The following is a 13,163-nucleotide window of genomic DNA, read 5'->3' as shown; positions in this document are numbered from 1 at the left end:
TCTTCTGACACCTTCTATGGGGTAAATCAGAGAGGAGGCAGCTGTTTCTCTTTCTGTGAGGGGGTCATAAGGAAACTCTGTGATGTTTTCATTGTTGCGCTTTAGTCCCCGCATCCTGTGCTTCTAGTCCCTGCTGAGCTTTTGGCTCTCTTGATTTTGTTTAAAAGAAAAATAGCCCATGCCTCAGACTCACAGGGGTGGAAAGGACTTTGAAGGAGAGTTACTAGTACAACCTTCCATTTGATGTTTCTCTGCGCCCCAGATTCTTCCTCTGTCTCTCAGGATTTCACAGGGTCTTGGGGAGGAGAGGTAAAATAATGGAGATGGGAACATAAGAACTGGAATAAATACTTTATGGTTTTGAACACTTTAGATGGGCAATTCTCAAAGTATGCTCTGGGGACCCGTGGGTCCTCCAGGTTCTTTCAGGGGTCCGCAAGGTCAAAATTATTTTCATAATAATACTAAGATTTTATTTGCCTATTTCACTCTTATTCCCTCACCAGTATATGGTGGAATTTTCCAGAATTATGTGATATTGCAACAGATTAAATAAAAAAGCAAATATGAGAATTATGTCTTCTACGAAGCCAGAAATTAAATAGATTTACAAAAATGCAAAACAATTCTACTCCTTTCACTAATTTTTTGGGAAAATATAGTTATTTTTAATAAAAATATGTCATTTATGTTATATGTAATGAGTTTATTATTTAAAACATGAATTAACTATCTATAGAAGTTCTCGATTTCAATTTCTAATATGGTAAATATTGGTAGATATAACCCACATAAGCAAAAGCTCTTTGGGATCTTCAACACTTTTCAAGAATGTCAAAGGGTCCTGAGACCAAAAAGGTTGAGAACTGCTGCTTTAGATCATCACTAGAATCACACTGACATTATATTAGGTCTAACTGTGAGTGGAGCAAAAGGTTTTTAGAATCACAATCCTGGCAACTGGAGTTTCTTGTGAGAAGAGCCAGTAATAGCTAGGTCCTCTCACCCCAGCAGGACCCAGAGACAACAGCATGAAAATCTGAACCAGAGTCAGGCTAGGCCCTATAATATCAATTATATCAAAGAGTAAATACATTTGTGGAAACAATTTAAGAAATGGGGTTTTGGGGGGTACTTTTTTCTAACTTTATTGAAGTACACTAACCTGCACATATTTAAAGTGTATAATTTGATCAGTTTTGATAAAAGTGTACACCTGTGAAAATATCACCACAATCAAGATTACAAACAGTTTCCATCATCCCCCAAAGTTTCTTTGTGCCCCTTTGTAATTCAAAGATTACAAAGGATTTGTCATTCTTTGTGCCCCTTCCCTCCACCCATCCCAGATACTCACTGATGTGCTTTTCTATCACTATAGATTAGTTCGTATATTCTGTAATTTTATATGCATGGAATCATACAGTAAACACTCTCCCCTGTCCCCGCCCCCGGCTTCTTTCACTCTGCATTGATGATTTTGAGATTCATCCATGTTATCGCGCTGGAGATGAGATTTGAACTCTAGTTCTGCTGCTTATTAACTGTGTTGAGTTTGGGGAAATTACTTAACCTGTCTGTTCTTCACAGAGGAAACAATAAATCAAATTTCTGTCTTGCATAGTTGTGAAGATAAAATAAGTCAATATAAGTAAATAAAACACTTAGTTCAGTTCCTGGTACTTACTGGGTACTTGATAAATAGTAGTTATTTTTGAATATATGTCTAGGGTAGGAATTAAGTAGGGTAACTAGTACAGCATGGGGATGGGGGAGAATCTTGTTTAGACTAATTTGATTCATAGTTCAGGTTTAACTATTCGTTAAACGTCTCTCACTTGCACACCAAAACCTCTACACATGCCAAGCTAACCAGGACATTTTTCTTTAGTGAGGGCTGGGGACATGGAAATTGTAGCTTTGAAAGTCCTGCCAGTTTGGAGTCACCCTGTTGGAAAAAAACAAGATCCCACTAGGCTGCTTTGAAATGGAAAAGGTGTATTCTGTCTTCATCTTCGTTGATTCCAGGTCCAACTGGCCAGATTTCCTCAAACTTGGAATGAAAACCCCTTGTCTGGGGATGGGGGTGGACTTCAGAAGGTTCTTTGCTAGAGAAGTGGGAGATTGAGGTTTTCTATGTGACTCGTTGCAGCTGAGCCTGGGTTGGGACAGAAGTGGTCAAGCTGAGGAGTTTCTCAGAGAATCCAAGTGGGTTCCATTGCTTCTTGGCCTTTCTAAGCGCCAAGGGCCAGGGGGACCTGTTACAATCATGTTGTGTTTGCTACTGGCAACTGAAGCTTCTTGTATCCTCATGCTGCTGGGAGGTAACTGCTTTTTCCTAAGCCTGAAGACACAGTCTGAGAGAAAAAAAAAAAAACACAAAGAGGACATGAGAGAAGAGAGGAGGGAGGGTGAGAGCGGGCTGAATTGATCGATGTCTGTTCAGGTCTAGCTGGAAAACACAATGAAGTGAAAAGGCTCCTTGGTTGGTGTGCTTTTCTTTATTTTTTTCCCAGGGTTTGAAGTGGGAGGGAGGGATGGGAAAAAAGAAGGGAAGAGGTGGAGGACTGGCAGGTCCTGAGCAGAAGCAGCACAGAACCCTCAGAGCTGGGGAGGGGAGAGTAACTTGGTGATTCTGGAACCCTCTTGGGTCACCCGCTTACTGGTCAATCCCTTCCTTCCACAAGGGACTGTGGCTCAGGGCAGTGCTGCCAGTAGGGCATTTTGAATGAAGGAAAACCGAAGTAGCTGAAGCCGCCCATCCCTGCCCTAGAGAAAACACCATATAATTTTTCTTCCAGTTGGGGGTGGGGGGGTATTGATGTTGGTTTTATTTTTTCCAGTATAGAATATCTGCAAACTTTTACTGAGTTCTTACTTTGTGCCAAGCACTATCCTAAATACTTTGCAGGCATTGTCTCAATCCTTACAACAACCTTGTGAGGTGCGGGTTGTATTATCCCTATTTTACAGATAAACAGAAGCTTAGAAAGGTTAAGTAAAGAACCTAAGTTCATATAATTAGTAAGCGGCAGAACCAGGCTTCCTCGTCAGGTCTGTCTGAACTCTGAGCCTACATTCTTGAGCACCGCACTGTGCATACATTTAGATATTGTCTCTTAAATAGCTCACAGTTTACTATTTCTCTTGGGGAAGGAGGCTTGGAGCTGGGAAGATGGTAGGTGGATAGTCATGTGTGAAATCTGCTGCAGTACTGTACTGTACTCTACAATGTGGGCCATACTTGCAAGTTGAAATAAATGCTTCAGGAGGCCAAAGAAGAGAATACTTATTTCTATAGGCCTGGGATGATGGAGTTAAGGAAATCCTTTTACTTAAAAAAAAATTGAAGTATAGTTCATTTACAATATTATATTAGTTTCAGGTGTACAATATAGTGATTCAGTATTTTTGTAGATTATACTCCATTTAAAGTTGTTATAAAGGGACTTCCCTGGTTGGCGCAGTGGTTAAGAATCCTCCTGCCAATGCAGGGGACATGGGTTTGAGCCCTGGTCCAGGAAGATCCCACACACTGTGGAGCAACTAAGCCCATGCGCCGCAACGACTGAGCCTGCGAGCCACAACTACCGAGCCCATGTGCTACAACTACTGAAGCCCGCGTGCTCTAGGGCTCATGCTCTGCAACAAGAGAAGCCACTGCAATGAGAAGCCCACACACCACAGAGTAGCCCCCACTTGCTGCAACTAGAGAAAAGCCCACGCATGGCAACAAAGACCCAACGCAGCCAAAAAAAAATAAAATAAAAAAAGGATAAATTTTTTTAAAGTTATTATAAAATATTGGCTATATTCCCTGTGCTGTACAATATATCCTTATACCTAATTTATTTTATACATAGTAGTTGCTGGTTTGTTCTCTATATCTGTGAGTCTGTTTCTATTTTGTTATATTCATTCGTCTTATTTTTTAGAGTCCACATTTAAGTGATAACATACAGTATTTGTCTTTCTCTGCGTGACGTATTTCACTAAGCATAATACCCTCCAGGTCCATCCAAATCACTGAAAGTGGCAAAATTTCATTTTTATGAGTGAGTAATATTCCATTTATATATATACCACATCTCTATCCATTTATCTGTTGATGGACACTTAGGTTGTTACCATGTCTTGGCTAAAGTAAATAATGCTGCTATGAACATTGGGATGCATGTGTCTTTTCAAATTAGTGTTTTTGTTTTCTTTTTTTTTTTTAATGTGTAACTATTTAAAAGGTTTAAAGCTCAAGCTGCAGTTCTTACTGCCTGGCATGAACTAGGACTGTGACCTTGGTCAAATTACTTACCCTTTCTGAGATCTAAGTTCCTCATCTGTAAAATGAAGGTTTAAGTTCCTCATCTGTAAAATGAAACATTTAACAAATGTTTATTGAGAGCTATTTTGTGTCAGGCACTGTCCCAGGCAACAGAGATATATTGGTGAATAAGACAGACAAGGACACTGTACTCTCAGAGTTTACATTCCAGTGGGGATAATAATTGTACCTACTTCTTCCCTGATCTGCTTGACCAGGTCAGTTTCCATAGGACTATGGGCCTGTCCTTTATAACACTTAACATTGTTGTAATTTGTTTGATTCTTTCACCAAAGTCTGTAAACTCCTTGAGGGCAGGCACAATGTCTGATTTCTTGCTTTGTTTTGTTTTCACCTCACCAGTCACTGGTTCATATTAGGCTTTCATTAAATACTTGTTGAATGGATAAATAAAATGAGATCATGCATGTAAAGGACCTGGCATAGTCAGACTCAATGAAATGCTATCTTCTATCATGACTTGACATTTTGCTTTTGATTTGAAAACTGACATTAAGCCACATCTACAGCTACCTGCTTTTGACATCTAGTACTGTGTAAAGGACTCTGCTGGTTGCCTACTTAACTGATGTTACCCTTTCTCCTTGGTGGCAGACCCTGGATTTTTTATGATGTTCACCCTTCCCCCACCTCCAGACCAGTAAGTGGCACAACTAGGATTTGAATCTAAGCAATCGGCTCTGCAGCCTGAGCCTTTAACCTTTAAAAAAGTCACATATTTGAAAATCAAATATTTGATTTGATAAATAAATATTTGATAAATATTTGATAAGTAAATATTTGAAAATCATAAATATGACAAGGAGTTAATATCCAAAAAGATATAAAGAACTTCTACAACTCAACAAGAAAACGAACAACCTAGTTAAAAACTGGGCAAAGGGCTTGAATAGACATTTCTCTAAAAAAGATATACAAATGACTAATAAGAACATGAAAGATGTTCAACATCACTAATTGTTAGTGAAAAGCAAATCAAAGCCACAATGGAAATCTATCTTGTACCCATTAAGATGGCTACTATTAAAAAACAACACAGAAAATAACAAGTATTGGTGTGGATGTGGAGAAATTGGAACCCTTGTGCACTGTTGGTGGGAATTTAAAATGGTGCACCCACTATGGAAAATGGCATGGCAGCTCCTAAAAAAAAACAAAAAGGTGAAAAAAGACTGAGCATTTGATCCAGCATTTCCACTTTCCACTTCTGGGTATATACCCAAAAGAATTGAAAATAGGATCCTAAGAGGTACTTATATACCCATGTTTGTAGCAGCATTATTTGCAATAGCTAAAAGGTAGAAGCAACACGTGTCCTTTGATGAATAAATGGATAAATAAATACAATGGAATATTATCCAGCCTTTAAAAGGAAAGAAACTCTGGACTTCCCTGATGGCACAGTGGTTAAGAATCTGCCTGGCAATGCAGGGAACACGGGTTCAATCCCTGGTCCGGGAAGATCCCACATGCCGCGGAGCAACTAAGCCCATGCACCGCAACTACTGAGCCTGCACTCTAGAGCCCGCGAGCCACAACTACTGAGCCCGTGTGCCACAACTAACGAAGCCTGTGCGCCTAGAGCCGGTGCTCTGCAACAAGAGAAGCCACCGCAATGAGAAGCCTGCGCACTGCAACGAAGAGTAGCCCCTGCTTGCTGCAACTAAAGAAAGCCTGGGCACAGCAACGAAGACCCAACGCAGCCAAAAATAAATAAATTAATTAATTTAAAAAATAAATAAATAAAAGGAAAGAAACTCTGATACATGCTACAATACGCATGAAACTGAAGACATGTTAAGTGAAATAAACCAGATACAAAGGGATAAATATTGTATCATTCCACTTATATGAAGTATCTACAGTAGTCAGATACATAGAGACAGAAAGTAGAATGATGGTTGCTAGGGGCTGGGGGGGCAGTTATTGATTAATAGGCACATAGGGAGGGAGCCAGGAGGGCAAACCAGGGCGAGCAGTTTGGAGCTGAGAGTGGCAGCCCCAGGGTGAGTATCTAGAGTGGGTGGCCCAACAGTGGTAGCAGCATGAGTGCCCCCAGCCCCCCACGCCAGACCTGAGCCCAGCCGAGAAGGCCCATTAGGAAAGGCTCTGGTGAGAAGAGCCCTTGGCTAGGCCCTTGGCTGCCCTCAGTTGTGGTGGAGCCCAGCAGTGGGTGCTGTGGAGAGTGGGGAGCTGTGCTGGCCCCTCTAAAAAAATAGGTACAGAGTTTCAGTTTTGTAAAATGAAAAGAATTCTGTGGATGGATGGTGGTGTTGGTACCACATCAACGTGAATGGACTTAAGGCCATTGAACTATACATTTGAAAATGGTTAAGATACTACATTTTATGTTATGTGTATTCAATCACAATTTTTTTTTTTTGCTAGCAAAGCAAGAGACTTTATTGGGAAGGGGTGCCTGGTGGGAGAGCAGCAGAGTAAGGGAACATAGGAGAACTGCTCTGCTACGTGGCTTGCAGTCTCAGGTTTATGGTAATGGGATTAGTTCCTGGGTTGTCTCTGGCCGATCATTCTGACTCAGGGTCCTTCCTGGTGGCACGTGCATCACTCAGCCAAGATGGATTCCAGCGAGAAGGACTCTGGGAGGTTGGTAGGACATATGGACTGGCATCTCCTCTCTCCTTTCAACCTCTCCCAAGTTCTTCTGGTTGGTGGTAGCTTGTTAGTTCCGCGTTCCTTACCAGGACCTCCTGTTCTAAGATAATATTTTCAGTAGCACATAGGGAGGGAGCCAGGAGGGATATTTTCAGTAGCAGTGAGAAGCCTATAGACAGGCATGGGTGAGGTACTAGCAGCATCTGCTACACCTGGTAAAACTCAGTCCAGACTCTGTTACCAAGTCAAACACAATTCTAGCTGAAAATCACCTTAGGAGTATTTTGATTTTAAAAGAGGTTCTCACCCCTATCACAAGAACATAGAGGGCAAAATTATTTAACATTAAGTTACATTCTGTAATGGCAGAGTCTAAGGCAACATACTTAGAGGCAGGAAGCTTTTTCTAGCAAACTTTAAAACACACGATATAGGCAACCACATACTCTGCCAGTGGGAGCAGGCAGTAGGATTCTCCACAATGTGGGGATTTTGATACAACACCCAGAGCTTATAAATATGTTATTCAAGCAGAATATTTTCCCACTTAGTCTAGAATTTATTTTCTTGCTTCTTGGGCAAATCAGAGACTTTCAGGACTTCCCTGGTGGCGCAGTGGTTGACAGTCCCCCTGCCGATGCGGGGGACACGGGTTCGTGCCCTGGTCTGGGAAGATCCCACATGCCGCAGAGAGGCTGGACCCGTGAGCCATGGCCACTGAGCCTGCGTGTCCAGAGCCTGTGCTCTGCAACGGGAGAGGCCACAACAGTGAGAGGCCCGCGTACCGCACACACACACAAAAAAAAGAGACTTACAATGAGTTCAGGAAAAAGCATTCTCCAGGTAGGGAAGGCTCCCATCCTTCTAAATGATTAACATCCTTATGAATGACCTGTGGCAGGCACCCGACACTTGAGAGAGCAGAAGGGTTTAAAGTCAGAAGAACTGGATGAAGTGATGCCTCAGTCACTTGCTGGCTGTGGAACCCAGGCACAGCCCAAATCTCCCTGAGTCTTTGTTTCTCACCTCCACTTAGCCCCAGGGCTGTTTTAATGTCATCGGGGCTCTGCCTGTCACTTGGGACTGGTGCATCTCCTCCCTGGTGTCCGGCCCTCAGCTCTCAATCACAATTTTTAAAAAGTTAAGGATCAATATTTTTTTCAGTTAAAAAAGTTATATATTAGTGTGAGGATTGTATTTCAACATAGTTGATGTATATATGTGTATATAAGTGAGTGTATACATATATATGTATATAAAGTCACGTATTAAAAATAAAAGAACTTTCTTAACTTCATTATCCCAGGTCTGCAGACCCACCAGGTCTGCAGGTCGTGGCAATCCCATTGGTCTTACTGGTGATTTGAGTACAGGTGGGTATAAGATGAGATTCTGGCCAATGAGATATGAGGATAAGTCCACTGGGCAGGGGTGGGGGGGCTTCTGAGAAGAATTTCCTGATAAAAAAAGACACATGGGAAGATAGGGCCTGTCTTCTTCTGCTAGATCTTACCTTGTCCACCTGAGATGCCTAGAACTGCAACAGCAATCTTGGAATCATGAAGGGTGCTAATGGAGACAGTCGTGACATGCTGAGTGAGGATGTCAGAATTGAAAAATGTTTCATCCAAAATGACAATGCGATGATGACATCATTGAATTCTAAATTAAACAACCCTGGGGCCCTCCTTCCTCCAGACTTATTGTAGATTATAAATGATATTTTTTAAAAAAATATTTATGTATTTATCTTTTGAATTGTATTTTATTTTTTTTATACAGCAGTTCTTATTAGTTATCTATTTTATACATATTAGTGTATACATGTCAATCCCAATCTCCCAATTCATCCCACCACCACACCCCCTCCACTTTCACCCCTTGGTGTCCATACCTTTGTTCTCTACATCTGTGTCTCTATTTCTTCCCTGCAAACTGGTTCATCTGTACCATTTTTCTAGGTTCTACATATATGTGTTAATATACGATATTTGTTTTTCTCTTTCTGACTTACTTCACTCTGTATGACAGTCTCTAGATCCATCCACGTCTCCACAAATGACACAATTTTGTTCCTTTTTATGGCTGAGTAATATTCCATGTGTATATGTACCACATCTTCTTTATCCATTCATCTGTCAGTGGGCATTTAGGTTGCTTCTATGACCTGGCTATTGTAAATAGTGCTGCAATGAACATTGGGTGCATGTGTCTTTTTGAATTATAACTTTCTCTGGGTATATGCCCAGTAGTGGGATGCTGGGTCATATGGTAATTCTATTTTTAGTTTTTTAAGGAACCTCCATAATGTTCTCCATAGTGGCTGTATCAATTTACATTCCCACCAACAGTGCAAGAGGGTTCCCTTTTCTCCACACCCTCTCCAGCATTTGTATATTTTCTGATGATGCCCATTCTAACTGGTGTGAGGTGATACCTCATTGTAGTTTTGATTTGCATTCCTCTAATAATCAGTGACGTTGAGCAGCTTTTCATGTGCTTCTTTGCCATCTGTATGTCTTCTTTGGAGAAATGTCTATTTAGGTCTTCTGCCCATCTTTTGATTGGGTTGTTTGTTTTTTTAATATTGAGCTGCATGAGCTGTGTATATATTTTGGAGATTAATCCTTTGTCCGTTGATTCATTTGCAAATATTTTCTCCCATTGTGAGGGTTGTCTTTTTGTCTTGTTTGTAGTTTCCTTTGTTGTGCAAAAGCTTTTAAGTTTCATTAGGTCCCATTTGTTTATTTTTGTTATTTCCATTACTCTAGGAGGTGGATCAAAAAAGATCTTGCTGTGACTTATGTCAAAGAGTGTTTGTCCTATGTTTTCCTCTGTTTTATAGTGTCCAGTCTTACATTTAGGTCTTTAATCCATTTTGAGTTTATTTTTGTATATGGTGTTAGGGATTGTTCTAATTTCATTCTTTTACATGTAGCTGTCCAGTTTTCCCAGCACCACTTATTGAAGAGACTGTCTTTTCTCCATTGTAAATCCTTGCCTCTTTTGTCATAGATTAGTTGGCCATAGGTGCATGGGTTTACCTCTGGGCTTTCTATCCTGTTCCACTGATCTATATTTCTGTTTTTGTGCCAGTACCATATGGTCTTGATTACTGTAGCTTTGTAGTATAGTCTGAAGTCAGGGAGTCTGATTCCATTTTTTTTCCCTCAAGACTGCTTTGGCTATTTAGGGTCTTTTGCGTCTCCATAGAAATTTTAAGATTTTTTTGTGCTAGTTCTGTAAAAAATGCCTCTGGTAATTTGATAGGGATTGCATTGAATTTGTAGATTGCTTTGGGCAGTATAGTCATTTTCACAACATTGATTCTTCCAATCCAAGAACATGGTATATCTCTCCATCTGTTTGTGTCATCTTTGATTTCTTTCATCAGTGTCTTATAGTTTTCTGAGTACAATTCTTTTTCCTCCTTAGGTAGGTTTATTCCTAGGTATTTTATTCTTTTTCTGGCAATGGTGAATGGGACTGTTTCCTTAATTTCTCTTTCTGATCTTTCATCATTAGTGTATAGGAACGCAAGAGATTTCTGTGCATTAATTTTGTATACTGCAACTTTACCAAATTCATTGATTAGCTCTAGTAGTTTTCTGGTGGCTTCTTTAGGATTCTCTATGTATAGTATCATGTCATCTGCAAACAATGACAGTTTTACTTCTTCTTTTCCAATTTGTATTCCTTTATTTCTTTTTCTTCTCTGATTGCCATAGCTAGGACTTCCAAAACTATGTTGAATAATAGTGACAAGAGTAGACATCCTTGTCTTCTTCCTGCTCTTAGAAGAAATGCTTTCAGTTTTTCACCATTGAGAATGATGTTTGCTGTGGTTTGTCATATATGACCTTTATTATGTTGAGTTAGGTTCCCTCTATACCTACTTTCTGGAGAGTTTTTATCATAAGTGGTTGTTGAATTTTGTCAAAAGCTTTTTCTGCATCTATTGAGAAGATCATATAGTTTTTATTCTTCAATTAGTTAATATGGTGTATCACATTGATTGATTTGTGTATATTGAAGAATCCTTGCATCCCTGGGATAAATCCCACTTGATCATGGTGTATGATCCTTTTAATGTGCTGTTGGATTCTCTTTGCTAGTATTTTGTTGAGGATTTTTGCATCTATATTCATCAGTGATATTGGTCTGTAATTTTCTTTTTCTGTAGTATCTCTGTCTGGTTTTGGTATCAGAGTGATGGTGGCCTTGTAAAATGAGTTTGGGAGTGTTCCTTCTTCTGCAATGTTTTGGAAGAGTTTGAGAAGGATGGGTGTTAGCTCTTCTCTAAATGTTTGATAGAATTCACCTGTGAAGCCATCTGGTCCTGGACTTTTGTTTGTTGGAAGATTTTAAATCACAGTTTCAATTTCATTACTTGTGATTGGTCTGTTCATATTTTCTGTTTCTTCCTGGTTCAGTCTTGGAAGGTTATACCTTTATTAGAATTTGTCCATTTTTTCCAGGTTGTCCATATTATTGGCATAGAGTTGCTTGTAGTAGTCTCTTACGATGCTTTGTATTTTTGCGGTGTGCATTGAAACTTCTCCTTTTTCATTTCTAATTTTATTGATTTGAGTCCTCTCTCTTTTTTTCTTGATGAGTCTGGCTAATGGTTTATCAATTTTGTTTATCTTCTCAAAGAACCAGCTTTTAGTTTTATTGATCTTTGCTATCATTTTCTTTGTTTCTATTTCATTTATTTCTGCTCTGATCTTTATGATTTCTTTCCTTCTACTAACTTTGGGTTTTGTTTGTTCTTCTTTCTCTAGTTCCTTTAGGTGTAAAGTTAGATTGTTTGAGATTTTTCTTGTTTCTTGAGGTAGAATTGTATTGCTATAAATTTCCCTCTTAGAACTGCTTTTGCTGTATCCCATAGGTTTTGGATCATCATGTTTTTGTTGTCATTTGTCTCTAGGTATTTTTTTATTTTCTCTTTGATTTTTTTCAGTGATGTTTTGGTTATTTAGTAACATATTGTTTAGCCTCCATGTGTTTGTGTTTTTTATGCTCTTTTTCCCTGTAGTTGATTTCTAATCTCATAGCATTGTGGTCAGAAAAGATGCTTGATATGATTTCAATATTCTTAAATTTACCGAGGCTTGATTTGTGACCCAAGATGTGATCTATCCTGGAGAATGTTCCATGTGCACTTGAGAAGAAAGTGTAATCTGCTGTTTTTGTATGGAATGTCCTATAAATATCAATTAAATCTATCTGGTCTCTTGTGTCATTTAAAGCTTGTGTTTCCTTATTAATTTTCTGTCTGGATGATCTGTCCATTGGTGTAAATGAGGTGTTAAAGTCCCCCACTGTTATTGTGTTACTGTTGATTTCCTCTTTTACAGCTGTTAGCAGTTGCCTTATGTATTGAGGTGCTCTTAAGTTGGGTGCACATATATTTATAATTGTTATATCTTCTTATTGGATTGATCCCTTGATCATTATGTAGTGTCCTTCCTTGTCTCTTTTTTGTGTGTGTGTGGTACGTGGGCCTCTCACTGTTGTGTCCTCTCCCGTTGCGGAGCACAGGCTCTGGACATGCAGGCTAAGTGGCCATGGCTCACGGGCCCAGCTGCTCCGCAGCATGTGGGATCTTCCCCGACTGGGGCACGAACCTGTGTCCCCTGCATGCGCAGGTGGACTCTCAACCACTGCGCCACCAGGGAAGTCCTTTCCTTATCTCTTGTAACGTTCTTTATTTTAAAGTCTATTTTATCTGATATGAGTATTGCTACTCCAGCTTTCTTTTGATTTCCACTTGCATGGAATATCTTTTTCCATCCCCTCACTTTCAGTCTGTGTGTGTCCCTAGGTCTGAAGTGAGTCTCTTGTAGACAGCCTATATATGGGTCTTGTTTTTGTATCTGTTCGGTGAGCCCCTGTGTTTTGGTTGGAGCATTTAATCCATTCACGTTTAAGTTAATTATCGATATATATATATTCCTATTACCATTTTAATGTTAATTGTTTTGGGTTTGTTTTGGTAGGTCCTTTTCTTCTCTTGTGTTTCCCACTTAGAGAAGTTCCTTTAGCATTTGTTGTAGAGCTGGTTTGGTGGTGCTGAATTCTCTTAGCTTTTGCTTGTCTGTAAAGTTTTTGATTTCTCCATTGAATCTGAATGAGATCCTTGCCGGGTAGAGTAATCGGTTGTAGGTTCTTCCCTTTCATGATAAATATATTGTGCCACTCCCTT

The 13,163-nt window shown here is 39.7% G+C and overlaps 1 long non-coding RNA gene across 1 annotated transcript in view; it reads right to left on the bottom strand.

The window, feature by feature from the left end:
• Window positions 1–336: 336 nt before the first annotated feature.
• Window positions 337–13,163, bottom strand: part of LOC132507559 (uncharacterized) — a 38,727-nt gene continuing 25,900 nt past the window's right edge. The window contains exon 2 of the long non-coding RNA XR_009536213.1: window positions 337–2,357. This is a non-coding gene — a long non-coding RNA (uncharacterized LOC132507559). The remainder of the gene's footprint in view (window positions 2,358–13,163) is intronic.

Source organism: Lagenorhynchus albirostris, chromosome 16 (genome assembly GCF_949774975.1).
Source record: "Lagenorhynchus albirostris chromosome 16, mLagAlb1.1, whole genome shotgun sequence".
NCBI classification, from domain to species: Eukaryota; Metazoa; Chordata; class Mammalia; order Artiodactyla; family Delphinidae; genus Lagenorhynchus; species Lagenorhynchus albirostris.
This window is presented reverse-complemented; position numbering and strand designations above follow the sequence as displayed.